This window comes from Schistocerca cancellata, chromosome 12, assembly GCF_023864275.1.
Source record: "Schistocerca cancellata isolate TAMUIC-IGC-003103 chromosome 12, iqSchCanc2.1, whole genome shotgun sequence".
NCBI classification, from domain to species: Eukaryota; Metazoa; Arthropoda; class Insecta; order Orthoptera; family Acrididae; genus Schistocerca; species Schistocerca cancellata.
In genome coordinates, this window is record NC_064637.1 from 1,756,614 (window position 1) to 1,782,653 (window position 26,040).

Consider the following 26,040-nt stretch of genomic DNA (forward strand, 5'->3'; position numbering starts at 1 on the left):
AGATTTTCGAATCGGACGAAAAACAGATAGTGAATTGTAACATTCAGGGCCACCTAATGAGGATGGACCACACAAATTGCGTCCCGATTCAATACATCGTCATCCAGCTGACTTGTCTCCATGGGTCTATTGCTGCCTCGGGCACCTTATGGTCGTTCTCCCGTGAGTCTAGATTATCGAATGGGACGAAAAACTGATAGTTAATTCTAACATTCATGGCCTCCTAATGACGATGGAACACTCAAATTGCGTCGCGATTCAATACATCGTCATCCTGCAGACTTGTCTCCATGGGTCTATTGCTGCCTCGGGCACCTTATGGTCGTTCTCCCGTGACTCTAGATTATCGAATGGGGCGAAAAACTGATAGTTAATTGTAACATTCAGGGCCTCCTAATGACGATGGAACACTCAAATTTCGTCGCGATTCTATACATCGTCATCCAGCAGACTTGTCTCCATGGGTCTATTGCTGCCTCGGGCACTTTAAGGCCGTTCTGCTGTGAGTCAATGATTTTCGAATCGGACGAAAAACTGATAGTGAATTGTAACTTTCTGGGCCACCTAATGACGATGGATCACTCAAATTGCGTCCCGATTCAATACATCGTCCTCCAGCAGACTTGTCTCCATGGGTCTATTGCTGCCTCGGGCACCTTATGGCCGTTCTGCTGTGAGTCAATGATTTTCGAATCGGACGAAAAACTGATAGTGAATTGTAACGTTCAGAGCCACCTAATGACGATGGATCACTCAAATTGCGTCCCGATTCAATACATCGTCCTCCAGCAGACTTGTCTCCATGGGTCTATTGCTGCCTCGGGCAGCTTATGGCCGTTCTGCTGTGAGTCAATGATTTTCGAATCGGACGAAAAACAGATAGTGAATTGTAACATTCAGGGCCACCTAATGACGATGAATCACTCAAATTACGTCCCGAATCAATACATCGTCCTCCAGCCGACTTGTCTCCATGGGTCTATTGCTGCCTCCGGCACCTTATGGCCGTTCTGCTGTGAATCAAAGATTTTCGAATCGGACGAAAAACTGATAGTGAATTGTAACATTCAGGGCCACCTAATGAGGATGGACCATACAAATTGCGTCCCGATTCAATACATCGTCATCCAGCAGACTTATCTCCATGGGTCTATTGCTGCCTCGGGCACCTTATGGTCGTTCTCCCGTGAGTCTAGATTATCGAATGGGACGAAAAACTGATAGTTAATTCTAACATTCATGGCCTCCTAATGACGATGGAACATTCAAATTGCGTCGCGATTCAATACATCGTCATCCTGCAGACTTGTCTCCATGGGTCTATTGCTGCCTCGGGCACCGTATGGTCGTTCTCCCGTGAGTCTAGATTATCGAATGGGGCGAAAAACTGATAGATAATTGTAACATTCAGGGCTTCCTAATGACGATGGAACACTCAAATTGCGTCGCGATTCTATACATCGTCATCCAGCAGACTTGTCTCCATGGGTCTATTGCTGCCTCGGGCACCTTAAGGCCGTTCTGCTGTGAGTCAATGATTTTCGAATCGGGCGAAAAACTGATAGTGAATTGTAACTTTCAGGGCCACCTAATGACGATGGATCACTCAAATTACGTCCCGATTCAATACATCGTCCTCCAGCCGACTTGACTCCATGGGTCTATTGCTGCCTCGGGCACCTTATGGCCGTTCTGCTGTGAGTCAAAGATTTTCGAATCGGACGAATAACTGATAGTGAATTAATTGTAACTTTCAGGGCCACCTAATGACGATGGATAACTCAAATTGCGTCCCGATTCAATACATCGTCCTCCAGCCGACTTGTCTCCATGGGTCTATTGCTGCCTCGGGCAGCTTATGGCCGTTCTGCTGTGAGTCAAAGATTTTCGAATCGGACGAAAAACAGATAGTGAATTGTAACATTCAGGGCCACCTAATGACGATGGATCACTCAAATTACGTCCCGATTCAATACATCGTCCTCCAGCCGACTTGACTCCATGGGTCTATTGCTGCCTCGGGCACCTTATGGCCGTTCTGCTGTGAGTCAAAGATTTTCGAATCGGACGAATAACTGATAGTGAATTAATTGTAACTCTCAGGGCCACCTAATGACGATGGATGACTCAAATTGCGTCCCGATTCAATACATCGTCCTCCAGCCGACTTGTCTCTATGGGTCTATTGCTGCCTCGGGCACCTTATGGCCGTTCTGCTGTGACTCAAAGATTTTCAAATCTGACGAAAAACTGATAGTGAATTGTAACATTCAGGGCCACCTAATGACGATGGATCACTCAAATTGCGTCCCGATTCAATACATCGTCCTCCAGCCGACTTGTCTCCATGGGTCTATTGCCGCCTCGGGCACCTTCTGCTGTGAGTCAAAGATTTTCGAATCGGACGAAAAACTGATAGTGAATTGTAACGTTCAGGGCCACCTAATGACGATGGATCACTCAAATTGCGTCTTGATCCAATACATCGTCCTCCAGCAGGCTTGTCTCCATGGGTCTATTGCTGCCTCCGGCACCTTATGGCCGTTCTGCTGTGAATCAAAGATTTTCGAATCGGACGAAAAACAGATAGTGAATTGTAACATTCAGGGCCACCTAATGAGGATGGACCACACAAATTGCGTCCCGATTCAATACATCGTCATCCAGCTGACTTGTCTCCATGGGTCTATTGCTGCCTCGGGCACCTTATGGTCGTTCTCCCGTGAGTCTAGATTATCGAATGGGACGAAAAACTGATAGTTAATTCTAACATTCATGGCCTCCTAATGACGATGGAACACTCAAATTGCGTCGCGATTCAATACATCGTCATCCTGCAGACTTGTCTCCATGGGTCTATTGCTGCCTCGGGCACCTTATGGTCGTTCTCCCGTGACTCTAGATTATCGAATGGGGCGAAAAACTGATAGTTAATTGTAACATTCAGGGCCTCCTAATGACGATGGAACACTCAAATTTCGTCGCGATTCTATACATCGTCATCCAGCAGACTTGTCTCCATGGGTCTATTGCTGCCTCGGGCACTTTAAGGCCGTTCTGCTGTGAGTCAATGATTTTCGAATCGGACGAAAAACTGATAGTGAATTGTAACTTTCAGGGCCACCTAATGACGATGGATCACTCAAATTGCGTCCCGATTCAATACATCGTCCTCCAGCAGACTTGTCTCCATGGGTCTATTGCTGCCTCGGGCACCTTATGGCCGTTCTGCTGTGAGTCAATGATTTTCGAATCGGACGAAAAACTGATAGTGAATTGTAACGTTCAGAGCCACCTAATGACGATGGATCACTCAAATTGCGTCCCGATTCAATACATCGTCCTCCAGCAGACTTGTCTCCATGGGTCTATTGCTGCCTCGGGCAGCTTATGGCCGTTCTGCTGTGAGTCAATGATTTTCGAATCGGACGAAAAACTGATAGTGAATTGTAACGTTCAGAGCCACCTAATGACGATGGATCACTCAAATTGCGTCCCGATTCAATACATCGTCCTCCAGCAGACTTGTCTCCATGGGTCTATTGCTGCCTCGGGCACCTTATGGCCGTTCTGCTGTGAATCAAAGATTTTCGAATCGGACGAATAACTGATAGTGAATTAATTGTAACTTTCAGGGCCACCTAATGACGATGGATAACTCAAATTGCGTCCCGATTCAATACATCGTCCTCCAGCCGACTTGTCTCCATGGGTCTATTGCTGCCTCGGGCAGCTTATGGCCGTTCTGCTGTGAGTCAAAGATTTTCGAATCGGACGAAAAACAGATAGTGAATTGTAACATTCAGGGCCACCTAATGACGATGGATCACTCAAATTACGTCCCGATTCAATACATCGTCCTCCAGCCGACTTGACTCCATGGGTCTATTGCCGCCTCGGGCACCTTCTGCTGTGAGTCAAAGATTTTCGAATCGGACGAAAAACTGATAGTGAATTGTAACGTTCAGGGCCACCTAATGACGATGGATCACTCAAATTGCGTCTTGATCCAATACATCGTCCTCCAGCAGGCTTGTCTCCATGGGTCTATTGCTGCCTCCGGCACCTTATGGCCGTTCTGCTGTGAATCAAAGATTTTCGAATCGGACGAAAAACAGATAGTGAATTGTAACATTCAGGGCCACCTAATGAGGATGGACCACACAAATTGCGTCCCGATTCAATACATCGTCATCCAGCTGACTTGTCTCCATGGGTCTATTGCTGCCTCGGGCACCTTATGGTCGTTCTCCCGTGAGTCTAGATTATCGAATGGGACGAAAAACTGATAGTTAATTCTAACATTCATGGCCTCCTAATGACGATGGAACACTCAAATTGCGTCGCGATTCAATACATCGTCATCCTGCAGACTTGTCTCCATGGGTCTATTGCTGCCTCGGGCACCTTATGGTCGTTCTCCCGTGACTCTAGATTATCGAATGGGGCGAAAAACTGATAGTTAATTGTAACATTCAGGGCCTCCTAATGACGATGGAACACTCAAATTTCGTCGCGATTCTATACATCGTCATCCAGCAGACTTGTCTCCATGGGTCTATTGCTGCCTCGGGCACTTTAAGGCCGTTCTGCTGTGAGTCAATGATTTTCGAATCGGACGAAAAACTGATAGTGAATTGTAACTTTCTGGGCCACCTAATGACGATGGATCACTCAAATTGCGTCCCGATTCAATACATCGTCCTCCAGCAGACTTGTCTCCATGGGTCTATTGCTGCCTCGGGCACCTTATGGCCGTTCTGCTGTGAGTCAATGATTTTCGAATCGGACGAAAAACTGATAGTGAATTGTAACGTTCAGAGCCACCTAATGACGATGGATCACTCAAATTGCGTCCCGATTCAATACATCGTCCTCCAGCAGACTTGTCTCCATGGGTCTATTGCTGCCTCGGGCAGCTTATGGCCGTTCTGCTGTGAGTCAATGATTTTCGAATCGGACGAAAAACAGATAGTGAATTGTAACATTCAGGGCCACCTAATGACGATGAATCACTCAAATTACGTCCCGAATCAATACATCGTCCTCCAGCCGACTTGTCTCCATGGGTCTATTGCTGCCTCCGGCACCTTATGGCCGTTCTGCTGTGAATCAAAGATTTTCGAATCGGACGAAAAACTGATAGTGAATTGTAACATTCAGGGCCACCTAATGAGGATGGACCATACAAATTGCGTCCCGATTCAATACATCGTCATCCAGCAGACTTATCTCCATGGGTCTATTGCTGCCTCGGGCACCTTATGGTCGTTCTCCCGTGAGTCTAGATTATCGAATGGGACGAAAAACTGATAGTTAATTCTAACATTCATGGCCTCCTAATGACGATGGAACATTCAAATTGCGTCGCGATTCAATACATCGTCATCCTGCAGACTTGTCTCCATGGGTCTATTGCTGCCTCGGGCACCGTATGGTCGTTCTCCCGTGAGTCTAGATTATCGAATGGGGCGAAAAACTGATAGTTAATTGTAACATTCAGGGCTTCCTAATGACGATGGAACACTCAAATTGCGTCGCGATTCTATACATCGTCATCCAGCAGACTTGTCTCCATGGGTCTATTGCTGCCTCGGGCACCTTAAGGCCGTTCTGCTGTGAGTCAATGATTTTCGAATCGGGCGAAAAACTGATAGTGAATTGTAACTTTCAGGGCCACCTAATGACGATTGATCACTCAAATTGCGTCCCGATTCAATACATCGTCCTCCAGCCGACTTGTCTCCATGGGTCTATTGCTGCCTCGGGCAGCTTATGGCCGTTCTGCTGTGAGTCAAAGATTTTCGAATCGGACGAAAAACAGATAGTGAATTGTAACATTCAGGGCCACCTAATGACGATGGATCACTCAAATTACGTCCCGATTCAATACATCGTCCTCCAGCCGACTTGACTCCATGGGTCTATTGCTGCCTCGGGCACCTTATGGCCGTTCTGCTGTGAGTCAAAGATTTTCGAATCGGACGAATAACTGATAGTGAATTAATTGTAACTTTCAGGGCCACCTAATGACGATGGATAACTCAAATTGCGTCCCGATTCAATACATCGTCCTCCAGCCGACTTGTCTCCATGGGTCTATTGCTGCCTCGGGCACCTTATGGTCGTTCTCCCGTGAGTCTAGATTATCAAATGGGACGAAAAACTGATAGTTAATTCTAACATTCATGGCCTCCTAATGACGATGGAACACTCAAATTGCGTCGCGATTCAATACATCGTCATCCTGCAGACTTGTCTCCATGGGTCTATTGCTGCCTCGGGCACCTTATGGTCGTTCTCCCGTGAGTCTAGATTATCGAATGGGGCGAAAAACATAGTTAATTGTAACATTCAGGGCCTCCTAATGACGATGGAACACTCAAATTGCGTCGCGATTCTATACATCGTCATCCAGCAGACTTGTCTCCATGGGTCTATTGCTGCCTCGGGCACCTTAAGGCCGTTCTGCTGTGAGTCAATGATTTTCGAATCGGACGAAAAACTGATAGTGAATTGTAACTTTCAGGGCCACCTAATGACGATAGATCACTCAAATTGCGTCCCGATACAATACATCGTCCTCCAGCAGACTTGTCTCCATGGGTCTATTGCTGCCTCGGGCACCTTATGGCCGTTCTGCTGTGAGTCAAAGATTTTCGAATCGGACGAAAAACTGATAGTGAATTGTAACGTTCAGAGCCACCTAATGACGATGGATCACTCAAATTACGTCCCGATTCAATACATCGTCCTCCAGCCGACTTGTCTCCATGGGTCGTCTATTGCTGCCTCGGGCACCTTATGGCCGTTCTGCTGTGAGTCAAAGATTTTCGAATCGGACGAAAAACTGATAGTGAATTGTAACGTTCAGGGCCACCTAATGACGATGGATCACTCAAATTGCGTCCCGATTCAATACATCGTCCTCCAGCAGGCTTGTCCCCATGGGGCTATTGCTGCCTCGGGCACCTTATGGTCTCTTCTGCTGTGACTCAAAGATTTTCGAATCAGACAAAAAACTGATAGTGAATTGTAACATTCAGGGCCACCTAATGAGGATGGACCACACAAATTGCGTCCCGATTCAATACAACGTCATGCAGCAGACTTGTCTCCATGGGTCTATTGCTGCCTAGGGCACCTAATGGTCGTTCTCCCGTGAGTCTAGATTATCGAATGGGACGAAAAACTGATAGTTAATTCTAACATTCAGGGCCTCCTAATGACGAAGGAACACTCAAATTGCGTCGCGATTCAATACAACGTCATGCAGCAGACTTGTCTCCATGGGTCTATTGCTGCATCGGGCACCTTATGGCCGTTCTGCTGTGAGTCTAGATTATCGAATGCGACGAAAAACTGATAGTGAATTGTAACGTTCAGGGCCACCTAATGACGATGGATCACTCAAATTGCATCCCGATTCAATAGATCGTCCTCCAGCAGACTTGTCTCCATGGGCCTATTGCTTCCTCGGGCACCTTATGGCCGTTCTGCTGTGAGTCAAAGATTTTCGAATCGGACGAAAAACTGATAGTGGATTGTATCATTCAGGGCCACCTAATGACGATGGATCACTCAAATTGCGTCCCGATTCAATCCATCGTCCTCCAGCCGACTTGTCTCCATGGGTCTATTGCTGCCTCGGGCACCTTATGGCCGTTCTGCTGTGAGTCAAAGATTTTCGAATCGGACGAAAAACTGATAGTGAATTGTAACGTTCAGGGCCACCTAATGACGATGGATCACTCAAATTGCGTCTTGATCCAATACATCGTCCTCCAGCAGGCTTGTCTCCATGGGTCTATTGCTGCCTCCGGCACCTTATGGCCGTTCTGCTGTGAATCAAAGATTTTCGAATCGGACGAAAAACTGATAGTGAATTGTAACATTCAGGGCCACCTAATGAGGATGGACCACACAAATTGCGTCCCGATTCAATACATCGTCATACAGCAGACTTGTCTCCATGGGTCTATTGCTGCCTCGGGCACCTTATGGTCGTTCTCCCGTGAGTCTAGATTATCGAATGGGACGAAAAACTGATAGTTAATTCTAACATTCATGGCCTCCTAATGACGATGGAACACTCAAATTGCGTCGCGATTCAATACATCGTCTTCCTGCAGACTTGTCTCCATGGGTCTATTGCTGCCTCGGGCACCTTATGGTCGTTCTCCCGTGAGTCTAGATTATCGAATGGGGCGAAAAACTGATAGTTAATTGTAACATTCAGGGCCTCCTAATGACGATGGAACACTCAAATTGCGTAGCGATTCTATACATCGTCATCCAGCAGACTTGTCTCCATGGGTCTATTGCTGCCTCGGGCACTTTAAGGCCGTTCTGCTGTGAGTCAATGATTTTCGAATCGGACGAAAAACTGATAGTGAATTGTAACTTTCAGGGCCACCTAATGACGATGGATCACTCAAATTGCGTCCCGATTCAATACATCGTCCTCCAGCAGACTTGTCTCCATGGGTCTATTGCTGCCTCGGGCACCTTATGGCCGTTCTGCTGTGAGTCAATGATTTTCGAATCGGACGAAAAACTGATAGTGAATTGTAACGTTCAGAGCCACCTAATGACGATGGATCACTCAAATTGCGTCCCGATTCAATACATCGTCCTCCAGCAGACTTGTCTCCATGGGTCTATTGCTGCCTCGGGCAGCTTATGGCCGTTCTGCTGTGAGTCAGAGATTTTCGAATCGGACGAAAAACAGATAGTGAATTGTAACATTCAGGGCCACCTAATGACGATGGATCATTCAAATTACGTCCCGATTCAATACATCGTCCTCCAGCCGACTTGTCTCCATGGGTCTATTGCTGCCTCGGGCACCTTATGGCCGTTCTGCTGTGAGTCAAAGATTTTCGAATCGGACGAATAACTGATAGTGAATTAATTGTAACTTTCAGGGCCACCTAATGACGATGGATAACTCAAATTGCGTCCCGATTCAATACATCGTCCTCCAGCCGACTTGTCTCCATGGGTCTATTGCTGCCTCGGGCAGCTTATGGCCGTTCTGCTGTGAGTCAAAGATTTTCGAATCGGACGAAAAACAGATAGTGAATTGTAACATTCAGGGCCACCTAATGACGATGAATCACTCAAATTACGTCCCGAATCAATACATCGTCCTCCAGCCGACTTGTCTCCATGGGTCTATTGCTGCCTCCGGCACCTTATGGCCGTTCTGCTGTGAATCAAAGATTTTCGAATCGGACGAAAAACTGATAGTGAATTGTAACATTCAGGGCCACCTAATGAGGATGGACCACACAAATTGCGTCCCGATTCAATACATCGTCATCCAGCAGACTTATCTCCATGGGTCTATTGCTGCCTCGGGCACCTTATGGTCGTTCTCCCGTGAGTCTAGATTATCGAATGGGACGAAAAACTGATAGTTAATTCTAACATTCATGGCCTCCTAATGACGATGGAACATTCAAATTGCGTCGCGATTCAATACATCGTCATCCTGCAGACTTGTCTCCATGGGTCTATTGCTGCCTCGGGCACCGTATGGTCGTTCTCCCGTGAGTCTAGATTATCGAATGGGGCGAAAAACTGATAGTTAATTGTAACATTCAGGGCTTCCTAATGACGATGGAACACTCAAATTGCGTCGCGATTCTATACATCGTCATCCAGCAGACTTGTCTCCATGGGTCTATTGCTGCCTCGGGCACCTTAAGGCCGTTCTGCTGTGAGTCAATGATTTTCGAATCGGGCGAAAAACTGATAGTGAATTGTAACTTTCAGGGCCACCTAATGACGATTGATCACTCAAATTGCGTCCCGATTCAATACATCGTCCTCCAGCAGACTTGTCTCCATGGGTCTATTGCTGCCTCGGGCACCTTATGGCCGTTCTGCTGTGAGTCAATGATTTTCGAATCGGACGAAAAACTGATAGTGAATTGTAACGTTCAGAGCCACCTAATGACGATGGATCACTCAAATTGCGTCCCGATTCAATACATCGTCCTCCAGCAGACTTGTCTCCATGGGTCTATTGCTGCCTCGGGCAGCTTATGGCCGTTCTGCTGTGAGTCAAAGATTTTCGAATCGGACGAAAAACAGATAGTGAATTGTAACATTCAGGGCCACCTAATGACGATGGATCACTCAAATTACGTGCCGATTCAATACATCGTCCTCCAGCCGACTTGTCTCCATGGGTCTATTGCTGCCTCGGGCACCTTATGGCCGTTCTGCTGTGAGTCAAAGATTTTCGAATCGGACGAATAACTGATAGTGAATTAATTGTAACTTTCAGGGCCACCTAATGACGATGGATAACTCAAATTGCGTCCCGATTCAATACATCGTCCTCCAGCCGACTTGTCTCCATGGGTCTATTGCTGCCTCGGGCAGCTTATGGCCGTTCTGCTGTGAGTCAAAGATTTTCGAATCGGACGAAAAACAGATAGTGAATTGTAACATTCAGGGCCACCTAATGACGATGGATCACTCAAATTACGTCCCGATTCAATACATCGTCCTCCAGCCGACTTGACTCCATGGGTCTATTGCTGCCTCGGGCACATTATGGCCGTTCTGCTGTGAGTCAAAGATTTTCGAATCGGACGAATAACTGATAGTGAATTAATTGTAACTTTCAGGGCCACCTAATGACGATGGATAACTCAAATTGCGTCCCGATTCAATACATCGTCCTCCAGCCGACTTGTCTCCATGGGTCTATTGCTGCCTCGGGCACCTTATGGTCGTTCTCCCGTGAGTCTAGATTATCAAATGGGACGAAAAACTGATAGTTAATTCTAACATTCATGGCCTCCTAATGACGATGGAACACTCAAATTGCGTCGCGATTCAATACATCGTCATCCTGCAGACTTGTCTCCATGGGTCTATTGCTGCCTCGGGCACCTTATGGTCGTTCTCCCGTGAGTCTAGATTATCGAATGGGGCGAAAAACATAGTTAATTGTAACATTCAGGGCCTCCTAATGACGATGGAACACTCAAATTGCGTCGCGATTCTATACATCGTCATCCAGCAGACTTGTCTCCATGGGTCTATTGCTGCCTCGGGCACCTTAAGGCCGTTCTGCTGTGAGTCAATGATTTTCGAATCGGACGAAAAACTGATAGTGAATTGTAACTTTCAGGGCCACCTAATGACGATAGATCACTCAAATTGCGTCCCGATACAATACATCGTCCTCCAGCAGACTTGTCTCCATGGGTCTATTGCTGCCTCGGGCACCTTATGGCCGTTCTGCTGTGAGTCAAAGATTTTCGAATCGGACGAAAAACTGATAGTGAATTGTAACATTCAGAGCCACCTAATGACGATGGATCACTCAAATTACGTCCCGATTCAATACATCGTCCTCCAGCCGACTTGTCTCCATGGGTCGTCTATTGCTGCCTCGGGCACCTTATGGCCGTTCTGCTGTGAGTCAAAGATTTTCGAATCGGACGAAAAACTGATAGTGAATTGTAACGTTCAGGGCCACCTAATGACGTGGGATCACTCAAATTGCGTCCCGATTCAATACATCGTCCTCCAGCAGGCTTGTCTCCATGGGTCTATTGCTGCCTCGGGCACCTTATGGCCGTTCTGCTGTGAGTCAAAGATTTTCGAATCGGACGAAAAACTGATAGTGAATTGAAACATTCAGGGCCACCTAATGAGGATGGACCACACAAATTGCGTCGCGATTCAATACATCGTCATCCAGCAGACTTGTCTCCATGGGTCTATTGTTGCCTCGGGCACCTTATGGTCGTTCTCCCGTGAGTCTAAATTATCGAATGGGACGAAAAACTGATTGTTAATTCTAACATTCAGGGCCTCCTAATGACGATGGTACACTCAAATTGCGTCGCGATTCAATACATCGTCATCCTGCAGACTTGTCTCCATGGGTCTATTGGTGCCTCGGGCACCTTATGGCCGTTCTGATGTGAGTCAAAGATTTTCGAATCGGACGAAAAATTGATAGTGAATTGTAACATTCAGGGCAACCTAATGACGATGGATCACTCAAATTGCGTCCCGATTCAATACATCGTCCTTCAGCCGAATTGACTCCATGGGTCTATTGCTGCCTCGGGCACCTTATGGCCTTTCTGCTGTGAATCTAGATTATCGAATGCGACGAAAAACTGGTAGTGAATTGTAACGTTCAGGGCCACCTAATGACGATGGATCACTCAAATTGCGTCCCGATTCAATACATCGTCCTCCAGCAGACTTGTCTCCATGGGTCTATTGCTGCCTCGGGCACCTTATGGCCGTTCTGCTGTGAGTCAAAGATTTTCGAATCGGACGAAAAACTGATAGTGAATTGTAACGTTCAGGGCCACCTAATGACGATGGATCACTCAAATTGCATCCCGATTCAATACATCGTCCTCCAGCCGACTTGTCTCCATGGGTCTATTGCTGCATCGGGCACCTTATGGCCGTTCTCCTGTGAGTCAAAGATTTTCGAATCGGACGAAAAACTGATAGTGAATTGTAACTTTCAGGGCCATCTAATGACGATGGATCACTCAAATTGCGTCCCGATTCAATACATCGTCCTCCAGCCGACTTGTCTCCATGGGTCTATTGCTGCCTCGGGCACCTTATGGCCGTTCTGCTGTGAGTCATAGATTTTCGAATCGGAAGAAAAACTGATAGTGAATTGTAACGTTCAGGGCCACCTAATGACGATGCATCACTCAAATTGCGTCCCGATTAAATACATCGTATTCCAGCAGGCTTGTCCCCATGGGGCTATTGCTGCCTCGGGCACCTTATGGTCTCTTCTGCTGTGACTCAAAGATTTTCGAATCAGACAAAAAACTGATAGTGAATTGTAACATTCAGGGCCACCTAATGAGGATGGACCACACAAATTGCGTCCCGATTCAATACAACGTCATGCAGCAGACTTGTCTCCATGGGTCTATTGCTGCCTAGGGCACCTAATGGTCGTTCTCCCGTGAGTCTAGATTATCGAATGGGACGAAAAACTGATAGTTAATTCTAACATTCAGGGCCTCCTAATGACGAAGGAACACTCAAATTGCGTCGCGATTCAATACATCGTCATCCTGCAGACTTGTCTCCATGGGTCTATTGCTGCCTCGGTCACCTTATGGCCGTTCTGCTGTGAGTCAAAGATTTTCGAATCGGACGAAAAACTGAAAGTGAATTGTAACATTCAGGGCCACGTAATGACGATGGATCACTCAAATTGCGTCCCGATTCAATACATCGTCCTCCAGCCGACTTGACTCCATGGGTCTATTGCTGCATCGGGCACCTTATGGCCGTTCTGCTGTGAGTCTAGATTATCGAATGCGACGAAAAACTGATAGTGAATTGTAACGTTCAGGGCCACCTAATGACGATGGATCACTCAATCTGCATCCCGATTCAATAGATCGTCCTCCAGCAGACTTGTCTCCATGGGCCTATTGCTTCCTCGGGCACCTTATGGCCGTTCTGCTGTGAGTCAAAGATTTTCGAATCGGACGAAAAACTGATAGTGGATTGTAACATTCAGGGCCACCTAATGACGATGGATCACTCAAATTGCGTCCCGATTCAATCCATCGTCCTCCAGCCGACTTGTCTCCATGGGTCTATTGCTGCCTCGGGCACCTTATGGCCGTTCTGCTGTGAGTCAAAGATTTTCGAATCGGACGAAAAACTGATAGTGAATTGTAACGTTCAGGGCCACCTAATGACGATGGATCACTCAAATTGCGTCTTGATCCAATACATCGTCCTCCAGCAGGCTTGTCTCCATGGGTCTATTGCTGCCTCCGGCACCTTATGGCCGTTCTGCTGTGAATCAAAGATTTTCGAATCGGACGAAAAACTGATAGTGAATTGTAACATTCAGGGCCACCTAATAAGGATGGACCACACAAATTGCGTCCCGATTCAATACATCGTCATCCAGCAGACTTGTCTCCATGGGTCTATTGCTGCCTCGGGCACCTTATGGTCGTTCTCCCGTGAGTCTAGATTATCGAATGGGACGAAAAACTGATAGTTAATTCTAACATTCATGGCCTCCTAATGACGATGGAACACTCAAATTGCGTCGCGATTCAATACATCGTCTTCCTGCAGACTTGTCTCCATGGGTCTATTGCTGCCTCGGGCACCTTATGGTCGTTCTCCCGTGAGTCTAGATTATCGAATGGGGCGAAAAACTGATAGTTAATTGTAACATTCAGGGCCTCCTAATGACGATGGAACACTCAAATTGCGTCGCGATTCTATACATCGTCATCCAGCAGACTTGTCTCCATGGGTCTATTGCTGCCTCGGGCACCTTAAGGCCGTTCTGCTGTGAGTCAAAGATTTTCGAATCGGACGAAAAAGTGATAGTGAATTGAAACATTCAGTGCCACCTAATGAGGATGGACCACACAAATTGCGTCGCGATTCAATACATCGTCATCCAGCAGACTTGTCTCCATGGGTCTATTGTTGCCTCGGGCACCTTATGGTCGTTCTCCCGTGAGTCTAAATTATCGAATGGGACGAAAAACTGATTGTTAATTCTATTCATTCAGGGCCTCCTAATGACGATGGTACACTCAAATTGCGTCGCGATTCAATACATCGTCATCCTGCAGACTTGTCTCCATGGGTCTATTGGTGCCTCGGGCACCTTATGGCCGTTCTGATGTGAGTCAAAGATTTTCGAATCGGACGAAAAATTGATAGTGAATTGTAACATTCAGGGCAACCTAATGACGATGGATCACTCAAATTGCGTCCCGATTCAATACATCGTCCTTCAGCCGAGTTGACTCCATGGGTCTATTGCTGCCTCGGGCACCTTATGGCCTTTCTGCTGTGAATCTAGATTATCGAATGCGACGAAAAACTGACAGTGAATTGTAACGTTCAGGGCCACCTAATGACGATGGATCACTCAAATTGCGTCCCGATTCAATACATCGTCCTCCAGCAGACTTGTCTCCATGGGTCTATTGCTGCCTCGGGCACCTTATGGCCGTTCTGCTGTGAGTCAAAGATTTTCGAATCGGACGAAAAACTGATAGTGAATTGTAACGTTCAGGGCCACCTAATGACGATGGATCACTCAAATTGCATCCCGATTCAATACATCGTCCTCCAGCCGACTTGTCTCCATGGGTCTATTGCTGCATCGGGCACCTTATGGCCGTTCTCCTGTGAGTCAAAGATTTTCGAATCGGACGAAAAACTGATAGTGAATTGTAACTTTCAGGGCCATCTAATGACGATGGATCACTCAAATTGCGTCCCGATTCAATACATCGTCCTCCAGCCGACTTGTCTCCATGGGTGTATTGCTGCCTCGGGCACCTTATGGCCGTTCTGCTGTGAGTCATAGATTTTCGAATCGGAAGAAAAACTGATAGTGAATTGTAACGTTCAGGGCCACCTAATGACGATGCATCACTCAAATTGCGTCCCGATTAAATACATCGTCCTCCAGCAGGCTTGTCCCCATGGGTCTATTGCTGCCTCGGGCACCTTATGGCCTCTTCTGCTGTGACTCAAAGATTTTCGAATCAGAGAAAAAACTGATAGTGAATTGTAACATTCAGGGCCACCTAATGAGGATGGACCACACAAATTGCGTCCCGATTCAATACAACGTCATGCAGCAGACTTGTCTCCATGGGTCTATTGCTGCCTAGGGCACCTAATGGTCGTTCTCCCGTGAGTCTAGATTATCGAATGGGACGAAAAACTGATAGTTAATTCTAACATTCAGGGCCTCCTAATGACGAAGGAACACTCAAATTGCGTCGCGATTCAATACATCGTCATCCTGCAGACTTGTCTCCATGGGTCTATTGCTGCCTCGGTCACCTTTTGGCCGTTCTGCTGTGAGTCAAACATTTTCGAATCGGACGAAAAACTGATAGTGAATTGTAACGTTCAGGGCCACCTAATGACGATGGATCACTCAAATTGCGTCCCGATTCAATACATCGTCCTCCAGCAGGCTTGACTCCATGGGTCTATTGCTGCATCGGGCACCTTATGGCCGTTCTGCTGTGAGTCTAGATTATCGAATGCGACGAAAAACTGATAGTGAATTGTAACGTTCAGGGCCACCTAATGACGATGGATCACTCAAATTGCATCCCGATTCAATAGATCGTCCTCCAGCAGACTTGTCTCCATGGGTCTATTGCTGCCTCGGGCACCTTATGGTCGTTCTCCCGTGAGTCTAGATTATCGAATGGGACGAATAACTGATAGTTAATTCTAACATTCATGGCCTCCTAATGACGATGGAACACTCAAATTGCGTCGCGATTCAATACATCGTCATCCTGCAGACTTGTCTCCATGGGTCTATTGCTGCCTCGGGCACCTTATGGTCGTTCTCCCGTGAGTCTAGATTATCGAATGGGGCGAAAAACTGATAGCTAATTGTAACATTCAGGGCCTCCTAATGACGATGGAACACTCAGATTGCGTCGCGATTCTATACATCGTCATCCAGCAGACTTGTCTCCATGGGTCTATTGCTGCCTCGGGCACCTTAAGGCCGTACTGCTGTGAGTCAAAGATTTTCGAATCGGACGAGAAACTGATAGTGAATTGTAACTTTCAGGGCCACCTAATGACGATGGATCACTCAAATTGCGTCCCGATTCAATACATCGTCCTCCAGCAGACTTGTCTCCATGGGTCTATTGCTGCCTCGGGCACCTTATGGCCGTTCTGCTGTGAGTCAAAGATTTTCGAATCGGACGAAAAACTGATAGTGAATTGTAACTTTCAGAGCCACCTAATGACGATGGATCACTCAAATTGCGTCCGGATTCAATACATCGTCCTCCAACAGACTTGTCTCCATGGGTCTATTGCTGCCTCGGGCAGCTTATGGCCGTTCTGCTGTGAGTCAAAGATTTTCGAATCGGACGAAAAACAGATAGTGAATTGTAACGTTCAGGGCCACCTAATGACGATGGATCACTCAAATTGCGTCCCGATTCAATACATCGTCCTCCAGCAGGCTTGTCTCCATGGGTCTATCGCTGCCTCGGGCACCTTATGGCCGTTCTGCTGTGAGTCAAAGATTTTCGAATCGGAGGAAAAACTGATAGTGAATTGAAACATTCAGGGCCACCTAATGAGGATGGACCACACAAATTGCGTCCCGATTCAATACATCGTCATCCAGCAGACTTGTCTCCATGGGTCTATTGTTGCCTAGGGCACCTTATGGTCGTTCTCCCGTGAGTCTAAATTATCGAATGGGACGAAAAACTGATTGTTAATTCTAACATTCAGGGCCTCCTAATGACGATGGTACACTCAAATTGCGTCGCGATTCAATACATCGTCATCCTGCAGACTTGTCTCCATGGGTCTATTGGTGCCTCGGGCACCTTATGGCCGTTCTGATGTGAGTCAAAGATTTTCGAATCGGACGAAAAATTGATAGTGAATTGTAACATTCAGGGCAACCTAATGACGATGGATCACTCAAATTGCGTCCCGATTCAATACATCGTCCTTCAGCCGAATTGACTCCATGGGTCTATTGCTGCCTCGGGCACCTTATGGCCTTTCTGCTGTGAATCTAGATTATCGAATGCGACGAAAAACTGATAGTGAATTGTAACGTTCAGGGCCACCTAATGACGATGGATCACTCAAATTGCGTCCCGATTCAATACATCGTCCTCCAGCAGACTTGTCTCCATGGGACTATTGCTGCCTCGGGCACCTTATGGCCGTTCTGCTGTGAGTCAAAGATTTTCGAATCGCGCGAAAAACTGATAGTGAATTGTAACGTTCAGGGCCACCTAATGACGATGGATCACTCAAATTGCATCCCGATTCAATACATCGTCCTCCAGCCGACTTGTCTCCATGGGTCTATTGCTGCATCGGGCACCTTATGGCCGTTCTCCTGTGAGTCAAAGATTTTCGAATCGGACGAAAAACTGATAGTGAATTGTAACTTTCAGGGCCATCTAATGACGATGCATCACTCAAATTGCGTCCCGATTCAATACATCGTCCTTCAGCCGACTTGTCTCCATGGGTCTATTGCTGCCTCGGGCACCTTATGGCCGTTCTGCTGTGAGTCATAGATTTTCGAATCGGAAGAAAAACTGATAGTGAATTGTAAAGTTCAGGGCCACCTAATGACGATGCATCACTCAAATTGCGTCCCGATTAAATACATCGTCCTCCAACAGGCTTGTCCCCATCGGGCTATTGCTGCCTCGGGCACCTTATGGTCTCTTCTGCTGTGACTCAAAATTTTCGAATCAGACAAAAAACTGATAGTGAATTGTAACATTCAGGGCCACCTAATGAGGATGGACCACACAAATTGCGTCCCGATTCAATACAACGTCATGCAGCAGACTTGTCTCCATGGGTCTATTGCTGCCTCGGGCACCTAATGGTCGTTCTCCCGTGAGTCTAGATTATCGAATGGGACGAAAAACTGATAGTTAATTCTAACATTCAGGGCCTCCTAATGACGAAGGAACACTCAAATTGCGTCGCGATTCAATACATCGTCATCCTGCAGACTTGTCTCCATGGGTCTATTGCTGCCTCGGGCACCTTATGGCCGTTCTGCTGTGAGTCAAAGATTTTCGAATCGGACGAAAAACTGATAGTGAATTGTAACGTTCAGGGCCACCTAATGACGATGGATCACTCAAATTGCATCCCGATTCAATACATCGTCCTCCAGCCGACTTGTCTCCATGGGTCTATTGCTGCATCGGGCACCTTATGGCCGTTCTCCTGTGAGTCAAAGATTTTCGAATCGGACGAAAAACTGATAGTGAATTGTAACTTTCAGGGCCATCTAATGACGATGGATCACTCAAATTGCGTCCCGATTCAATACATCGTCCTCCAGCCGACTTGTCTCCATGGGTGTATTGCTGCCTCGGGGCACCTTATGGCCGTTCTGCTGTGAGTCATAGATTTTCGAATCGGAAGAAAAACTGATAGTGAATTGTAACGTTCAGGGCCACCTAATGACGATGCATCACTCAAATTGCGTCCCGATTAAATACATCGTCCTCCAGCAGGCTTGTCCCCATGGGTCTATTGCTGCCTCGGGCACCTTATGGCCTCTTCTGCTGTGACTCAAAGATTTTCGAATCAGAGAAAAAACTGATAGTGAATTGTAACATTCAGGGCCACCTAATGAGGATGGACCACACAAATTGCGTCCCGATTCAATACAACGTCATGCAGCAGACTTGTCTCCATGGGTCTATTGCTGCCTAGGGCACCTAATGGTCGTTCTCCCGTGAGTCTAGATTATCGAATGGGACGAAAAACTGATAGTTAATTCTAACATTCAGGGCCTCCTAATGACGAAGGAACACTCAAATTGCGTCGCGATTCAATACATCGTCATCCTGCAGACTTGTCTCCATGGGTCTATTGCTGCCTCGGTCACCTTTTGGCCGTTCTGCTGTGAGTCAAACATTTTCGAATCGGACGAAAAACTGATAGTGAATTGTAACGTTCAGGGCCACCTAATGACGATGGATCACTCAAATTGCGTCCCGATTCAATACATCGTCCTCCAGCAGGCTTGACTCCATGGGTCTATTGCTGCATCGGGCACCTTATGGCCGTTCTGCTGTGAGTCTAGATTATCGAATGCGACGAAAAACTGATAGTGAATTGTAACGTTCAGGGCCACCTAATGACGATGGATCACTCAAATTGCATCCCGATTCAATAGATCGTCCTCCAGCAGACTTGTCTCCATGGGTCTATTGCTGCCTCGGGCACCTTATGGTCGTTCTCCCGTGAGTCTAGATTATCGAATGGGACGAATAACTGATAGTTAATTCTAACATTCATGGCCTCCTAATGACGATGGAACACTCAAATTGTGTCGCGATTCAATACATCGTCATCCTGCAGACTTGTCTCCATGGGTCTATTGCTGCCTCGGGCACCTTATGGTCGTTCTCCCGTGAGTCTAGATTATCGAATGGGGCGAAAAACTGATAGCTAATTGTAACATTCAGGGCCTCCTAATGACGATGGAACACTCAGATTGCGTCGCGATTCTATACATCGTCATCCAGCAGACTTGTCTCCATGGGTCTATTGCTGCCTCGGGCACCTTAAGGCCGTACTGCTGTGAGTCAAAGATTTTCGAATCGGACGAAAAACTGATAGTGAATTGTAACTTTCAGGGCCACCTAATGACGATGGATCACTCAAATTGCGTCCCGATTCAATACATCGTCCTCCAGCAGACTTGTCTCCATGGGTCTATTGCTGCCTCGGGCACCTTATGGCCGTTCTGCTGTGAGTCAAAGATTTTCGAATCGGACGAAAAACTGATAGTGAATTGTAACGTTCAGAGCCACCTAATGACGATGGATCACTCAAATTGCGTCCGGATTCAATACATCGTCCTCCAGCAGACTTGTCTCCATGGGTCTATTGCTGCCTCGGGCAGCTTATGGCCGTTCTGCTGTGAGTCAAAGATTTTCGAATCGGACGAAAAACAGATAGTGAATTGTAACGTTCAGGGCCACCTAATGACGATGGATCACTCAAATTGCGTCCCGATTCAATACATCGTCCTCCAGCAGGCTTGTCTCCATGGGTCTATTGCTGCCTCGGGCACCTTATGGCCGTTCTGCTGTGAGTCAAAGATTTTCGAATCGGAGGAAAAACTGATAGTGAATTGAAACATTCAGGGCCACCTAATGAGGATGGACCACACAAATTGCGTCCCGATTCAATACATCGTCATCCAGCAGACTTGTCTCCATGGGTCTATTGTTGCCTAGGGCACCTTATGGTCGTTCTCCCGTGAGTCTAAATTATCGAATGGGACGAAAAACTGATTGTTAATTCTAACATTCAGGGCCTCCTAATGACGATGGTACACTCAAATTGCGTCGCGATTCAATACATCGTCATCCTGCAGACTTGTCTCCATGGGTCTATTGGTGCCTCGGGCACCTTATGGCCGTTCTGATGTGAGTCAAAGATTTTCGAATCGGACGAAAAATTGATAGTGAATTGTAACATTCAGGGCAACCTAATGACGATGGATCACTCAAATTGCGTCCCGATTCAATACATCGTCCTTCAGCCGAATTGACTCCATGGGTCTATTGCTGCCTCGGGCACCTTATGGCCTTTCTGCTGTGAATCTAGATTATCGAATGCGACGAAAAACTGATAGTGAATTGTAACGTTCAGGGCCACCTAATGACGATGGATCACTCAAATTGCGTCCCGATTCAATACATCGTCCTCCAGCAGACTTGTCTCCATGGGTCTATTGCTGCCTCGGGCACCTTATGGCCGTTCTGCTGTGAGTCAAAGATTTTCGAATCGCGCGAAAAACTGATAGTGAATTGTAACGTTCAGGGCCACCTAATGACGATGGATCACTCAAATTGCATCCCGATTCAATACATCGTCCTCCAGCCGACTTGTCTCCATGGGTCTATTGCTGCATCGGGCACCTTATGGCCGTTCTCCTGTGAGTCAAAGATTTTCGAATCGGACGAAAAACTGATAGTGAATTGTAACTTTCAGGGCCATCTAATGACGATGCATCACTCAAATTGCGTCCCGATTCAATACATCGTCCTCCAGCCGACTTGTCTCCATGGGTCTATTGCTGCCTCGGGCACCTTATGGCCGTTCTGCTGTGAGTCATAGATTTTCGAATCGGAAGAAAAACTGATAGTGAATTGTAAAGTTCAGGGCCACCTAATGACGATGCATCACTCAAATTGCGTCCCGATTAAATACATCGTCCTCCAACAGGCTTGTCCCCATCGGGCTATTGCTGCCTCGGGCACCTTATGGTCTCTTCTGCTGTGACTCAAAATTTTCGAATCAGACAAAAAACTGATAGTGAATTGTAACATTCAGGGCCACCTAATGAGGATGGACCACACAAATTGCGTCCCGATTCAATACAACGTCATGCAGCAGACTTGTCTCCATGGGTCTATTGCTGCCTCGGGCACCTAATGGTCGTTCTCCCGTGAGTCTAGATTATCGAATGGGACGAAAAACTGATAGTTAATTCTAACATTCAGGGCCTCCTAATGACGAAGGAACACTCAAATTGCGTCGCGATTCAATACATCGTCATCCTGCAGACTTGTCTCCATGGGTCTATTGCTGCCTCGGTCACCTTATGGCCGTTCTGCTGTGAGTCAAAGATTTTCGAATCGGACGAAAAACTGAAAGTGAATTGTAACATTCAGGGCCACGTAATGACGATGGATCACTCAAATTGCGTCCCGATTCAATACATCGTCCTCCAGCCGACTTGACTCCATGGGTCTATTGCTGCATCGGGCACCTTATGGCCGTTCTGCTGTGAGTCTAGATTATCGAATGCGACGAAAAACTGATAGTGAATTGTAACGTTCAGGGCCACCTAATGACGATGGATCACTCAAATTGCATCCCGATTCAATAGATCGTCCTCCAGCAGACTTGTCACCATGGGCCTATTGCTTCCTCGGGCACCTTATGGCCGTTCTGCTGTGAGTCAAAGATTTTCGAATCGGACGAAAAACTGATAGTGGATTGTAACATTCAGGGCCACCTAATGACGATGGATCACTCAAATTGCGTCCCGATTCAATCCATCGTCCTCCAGCCGACTTGTCTCCATGGGTCTATTGCTGCCTCGGGCACCTTATGGCCGTTCTGCTGTGAGTCAAAGATTTTCGAATCGGACGAAAAACTGATAGTGAATTGTAACGTTCAGGGCCACCTAATGACGATGGATCACTCAAATTGCGTCTTGATCCAATACATCGTCCTCCAGCAGGCTTGTCTCCATGGGTCTATTGCTGCCTCCGGCACCTTATGGCCGTTCTGCTGTGAATCAAAGATTTTCGAATCGGACGAAAAACTGATAGTGAATTGTAACATTCAGGGCCACCTAATGAGGATGGACCACACAAATTGCGTCCCGATTCAATACATCGTCATCCAGCAGACTTGTCTCCATGGGTCTATTGCTGCCTCGGGCACCTTATGGTCGTTCTCCCGTGAGTCTAGATTATCGAATGGGACGAAAAACTGATAGTTAATTCTAACATTCATGGCCTCCTAATGACGATGGAACACTCAAATTGCGTCGCGATTCAATACATCGTCTTCCTGCAGACTTGTCTCCATGGGTCTATTGCTGCCTCGGGCACCTTATGGTCGATCTCCCGTGAGTCTAGATTATCGAATGGGGCGAAAAACTGATAGTTAATTGTAACATTCAGGGCCTCCTAATGACGATGGAACACTCAAATTGCGTCGCGATTCTATACATCGTCATCCAGCAGACTTGTCTCCATGGGTCTATTGCTGCCTCGGGCACCTTATGGCCGTTCTGCTGTGAGTCAAAGATTTTCGAATCGGACGAAAAACTGATAGTGAATTGTAACGTTCAGAGCCACCTAATGACGATGGATCACTCAAATTGCGTCCGGATTCAATACATCGTCCTCCAGCAGACTTGTCTCCATGGGTCTATTGCTGCCTCGGGCAGCTTATGGCCGTTCTGCTGTGAGTCAAAGATTTTCGAATCGGACGAAAAACAGATAGTGAATTGTAACGTTCAGGGCCACCTAATGACGATGGATCACTCAAATTGCGTCCCGATTCAATACATCGTCCTCCAGCAGGCTTGTCTCCATGGGTCTATTGCTGCCTCGGGCACCTTATGGCCGTTCTGCTGTGAGTCAAAGATTTTCGAATCGGAGGAAAAACTGATAGTGAATTGAAACATTCAGGGCCACCTAATGAGGATGGACCACACAAATTGCGTCGCGATTCAATACATCGTCATCCAGCAGACTTGTCTCCATGGGTCTATTGTTGCCTAGGGCACCTTATGGTCGTTCTCCCGTGAGTCTAAATTATCGAATGGGACGAAAAACTGATTGTTAATTCTAACATTCAGGGCCTCCTAATGACGATGGTACACTCAAATTGCGTCGCGATTCAATACATCGTCATCCTGCAGACTTGTCTCCATGGGTCTATTGGTGCCTCGGGCACCTTATGGCCGTTCTGATGTGAGTCAAAGATTTTCGAATCGGACGAAAAATTGATAGTGAATTGTAACATTCAGGGCAACCTAATGACGATGGATCACTCAAATTGCGTCCCGATTCAATACATCGTCCTTCAGCCGAATTGACTCCATGGGTCTATTGCTGCCTCGGGCACCTTATGGCCTTTCTGCAGTGAATCTAGATTATCGAATGCGACGGAAAACTGATAGTGAATTGTAACGTTCAGGGCCACCTAATGACGATGGATCACTCAAATTGCGTCCCGATTCAATACATCGTCCTCCAGCAGACTTGTCTCCATGGGTCTATTGCTGCCTCGGGCACCTTATGGCCGTTCTGCTGTGAGTCAAAGATTTTCGAATCGGACGAAAAACTGATAGTGAATTGTAACGTTCAGGGCCACCTAATGACGATGGATCACTCAAATTGCATCCCGATTCAATACATCGTCCTCCAGCCGACTTGTCTCCATGGGTCTATTACTGCATCGGGCACCTTATGGCCGTTCTCCTGTGAGTCAAAGATTTTCGAATCGGACGAAAAACTGATAGTGAATTGTAACTTTCAGGGCCATCTAATGACGATGCATCACTCAAATTGCGTCCCGATTCAATACATCGTCCTCCAACAGGCTTGTCCCCATGGGGCTATTGCTGCCTCGGGCACCTTATGGTCTCTTCTGCTGTGACTCAAAGATTTTCGAATCAGACAAAAAACTGATAGTGAATTGTAACATTCAGGGCCACCTAATGAGGATGGACCACACAAATTGCGTCCCGATTCAATACAACGTCATGCAGCAGACTTGTCTCCATGGGTCTATTGCTGCCTCGGGCACCTAATCTTCGTTCTCCCGTGAGTCTAGATTATCGAATGGGACGAAAAACTGATAGTTAATTCTAACATTCAGGGCCTCCTAATGACGAAGGAACACTCAAATTGCGTCGCGATTCAATACATCGTCATCCTGCAGACTTGTCTCCATGGGTCTATTGCTGCCTCGGTCACCTTATGGCCGTTCTGCTGTGAGTCAAAGATTTTCGAATCGGACGAAAAACTGATAGTGGATTGTAACATTCAGGGCCACCTAATGACGATGGATCACTCAAATTGCGTCCCGATTCAATCCATCGTCCTCCAGCCGACTTGTCTCCATGGGTCTATCGCTGCCTCGGGCACCTTATGGCCGTTCTGCTGTGAGTCAAAGATTTTCGAATCGGACGAAAAACTGATAGTGAATTGTAACGTTCAGGGCCACCTAATGACGATGGATCACTCAAATTGCGTCTTGATCCAATACATCGTCCTCCAGCAGGCTTGTCTCCATGGGTCTATTGCTGCCTCCGGCACCTTATGGCCGTTCTGCTGTGAATCAAAGATTTTCGAATCGGACGAAAAACTGATAGTGAATTGTAACATTCAGGGCCACCTAATGAGGATGGACCACACAAATTGCGTCCCGATTCAATACATCGTCATCCAGCAGACTTGTCTCCATGGGTCTATTGCTGCCTCGGGCACCTTATGGTCGTTCTCCCGTGAGTCTAGATTATCGAATGGGACGAAAAACTGATAGTTAATTCTAACATTCATGGCCTCCTAATGACGATGGAACACTCAAATTGCGTCGCGATTCAATACATCGTCTTCCTGCAGACTTGTCTCCATGGGTCTATTGCTGCCTCGGGCACCTTATGGTCGTTCTCCCGTGAGTCTAGATTATCGAATGGGGCGAAAAACTGATAGTTAATTGTAACATTCAGGGCCTCCTAATGACGATGGAACACTCAAATTGCGTCGCGATTCTATACATCGTCATCCAGCAGACTTGTCTCCATGGGTCTATTGCTGCCTCGGGCACCTTAAGGCCGTTCTGCTGTGAGTCAATGATTTTCGAATCGGTCGAAAAACTGATAGTGAATTGTAACTTTCAGGGCCACCTAATGACGATAGATCACTCAAATTG